This window comes from Rhea americana, unplaced genomic scaffold (assembly GCF_003343005.1).
Source record: "Rhea americana isolate MKP2758 unplaced genomic scaffold, rheAme1 scaffold_127, whole genome shotgun sequence".
NCBI lineage: Eukaryota > Metazoa > Chordata > Aves > Rheiformes > Rheidae > Rhea > Rhea americana.
Genome location: NW_028185339.1, coordinates 1,083,505 through 1,086,614, shown reverse-complemented (window position 1 = coordinate 1,086,614; position 3,110 = coordinate 1,083,505).

The window sequence follows — 3,110 nt, the reverse complement described above, 5'->3', positions numbered from 1 at the left end:
CGCGGTAGCTGTTGGCGGCGGTTGCGGCCGTTGGCGGCGGTGGGGTGAGGGGGGAGAGAGGGTCGCGCGGCCGCGGAGGGCTCCGCCGCTCTTGGGCCGGGCCGGGGCGAGCGGCAGCGGTGGCGGCGGGTGCTTCCCCGCCGGCGGAGAGAGGATCTGCCGCGTGTGCGGAAGGGCCGGTTCCTGCCCGAGGCGGCAGGGCTTCTTCCTGCCCTGAGCTGCCCCTTGGGCGTTACGGCGTTGACAGCCGATCCACGGGGCCTCCAAGTGACCTCCAGGAACAGGGCGAGGAGAAGCGGTCTGAGAAGAATAGAAGAATACGAGGGGATGAGTTCGGGGCCCCAAAGAAGTTTACCCGTCAGCAGCCCCCCTTTTTTTTTAGGTCTTATTTTACGGGACTTTGTCTATAAAATCCCGTTGGTTGTTGTCACACAAATGCCTTTTATTTGGTAGATAACAACGCTTGTGTTTCTTCAGTAGTGAAAAGCAGAAATGACTGAGCAAGCAGTGCAAGTAAAGCATCCTTAAAGTATAGAAACTTCGGGGTTTGATACAGTTCTTTTCTGAGTGATCTTTATGACTGAATGCATCTGCTAGGAGAAGTTTCATTYCAAGCTAGATTTGCCTCTGGCTTGCCTGTAGGCACAGAGTGCAGCAGGATATAACCTTTCAAAAATCCCTGCCAAATTTTCAAAGAAATCCGTTTTAACTGGCAACTTTTTAATGTCTTGAGCTGCACATTATTTTGCAGCAATAATCAGGATCCAGTAACAGTCATGCCCTTAGCAACAGYGTGGATGTTTGCTTTTTTATTTTAAAGCTGTGGCTCCCCAGGCAATACACAGGTTAGGCTTGAAGCAGATGAATAATCCTGTGCTTATTCAATGCAGGGTTATTGAATCCTGGTTTGGGGGTGAGGGGAGGTTGTGTGTGTGTGTGTGAGAGAGAGAGATCAGGGATGAAATGACATGCTGTGTACCAATRGGAAGGAAGTTCTCAGGAAATAAGGTCAGCACGCAGGAAAGGTTGAAAGCAAATGGTATGGAGGAATGGCTAATAACTTTGAAAAAGAAACTAATTAGGCATGTAAAGCCGGGGGGGGGCATTTAATGACATTTTGTATTCAGGACATATGCAAAGTCTCTAGTAATGTCAAGTGAATAAATAAAGAGCACATAAGAAATTAAATTAACAACCTGGCTCATCATTGTTCAGTGATGCTTTTATAATATCATTAATTTTTCTWCTTTAGAGACTCTAATGAACATTGCAAGAGACTGTAATATTCCTGTCAGATGTGTTGTAACAGAGAAGTCAAGTTAGAAAAGTGCCAAGATACTAATTTATGCATAAAACAAGGTAATGAATCATTCAGTAAGTGAATTAATAAATATTTAAAAACAGAATTCAGCCTTGATGAACTCACCTTAATACCTTGTTTACTGAATTACCTTTTTTGTTGTACCTTCTGCAGTACTTAATAATTTTTAAATAATTGTTATTGGGAATCTGTAAAAGAAAAATGGAAACTTTATCATAAATATTAATCAAAGCTTTCTGAAGCCATTCAGGTAAGTGTTAATTTATATACAAAATTTATGGTATATACATTACATAAATACATTTATGGTAACAGTAATACTTTGCACGTATGTAGGTCTTGTCATTTGGAGACCTTTATGCAGTTTACAGAAATTAATAGTTATAGCTGTTAGTGTTTTTCATTTGCAGAAATGAAGGTAATGAAAGATAAAGTGATTTGCTCAGGGTCAGTCCATAGGTCTGTGGAGTGCTATGAGTGCAACTCTGCTTTCCTCCTCATCAGTGATGCCTCCACTTGCTGTTCACTTGTGCTAGTTAGCATAAATGAATGGGATTATTGTATCACATGTAGAGTCTTGAATTTGGTCTTTGATGATAAGTGAAAGTGAAAGCATCAACTTTATACTAGTTACAGCAGGTACTTCTGTATTTGTCATGTTAGCTTCACATAAACAATCACCCTTCTCAGATATATGTATTTGGCTTCTAAATGATGTAGCTGGCATTTATGGGGACAGCAAGAATTAGCCAGCGTTCAATAAAAAGCAGAGAACAGCGAAGAGAATGCAGAGAATCTCAGTCAATCTTTCATGCTTGTACTGTATTTTTCGCAGCTGTTTAATCACACATAAGCACAGAATTGCAGCCTTAGATATCTGAATAAGTGATGTCTRTTTCAGGCATTCTGATCATCTGCAGTTCCCTGGGCTTCAGTCGAACTTTAAGCACTTTGTCACTTCTGAATATCAAATTGTGTATTTATGTCCTTAGATTAATTTAAATGAGTATTTTTGGTATGCCTCTAAAAGTACAGAGCAAAAAGAACTGTATACCTCAGAATGATCTGACTTGGGGTCTCCATCTATCCAGTGGACAAAGCATTGAATTCTTTGTTCAGGGCTTGCACAAAGGCACGAGGCAGAACTGAAGCACGGCTAGAAGCATAATGATTCAATAGTGCTGTTACAAACAGATCTTGAAATTTAGTAAGTGCTGTGTTTGAAGCACAGATCATAGAAAGATACCTTGGAGGACTAAATGTCCCTTGATGTTTCTCTCCCCCTTTAAAATTACATTGCTTGCATGCAGAAAAATGTAATTGAAGCCAGAAGTTGTGGAGGAAAAACAACATAAAATAGTTTACTTCCATTTTGTCACTGGACTAGATGTGCTGACTGACAGCAAAGGCAGGACAGGGAGACAGTGAAGAAAGGGACAGGTGGACAGTATATCTCTGGCCATTCTGAGGTGGATTAAGTCTGGAGCTGAGCAACCTTTCCCTATTCTGCATGCTTAGGCAGGCACAGTAAGTAGCTCCAGTTTAAATTTATCTACAACAGCCTGTAAAACTTAATAAAATTCCTGCTGTGCCTTGCCTCAAATTCATCCTTTGCAACTTGAGGTAATGGGAAAGACATGAAGATTGGTGTGGCATTGACTACTCAAGATTTTATTCACAAATTTTTGTGATGAAGTGTGTGTAATATCCTGGTCTTCAATTAAAAAAAATAATAATTCCCCCAAACCCTAGATAATTGGAATTGTAAATATAAAACAGACTTTTATTT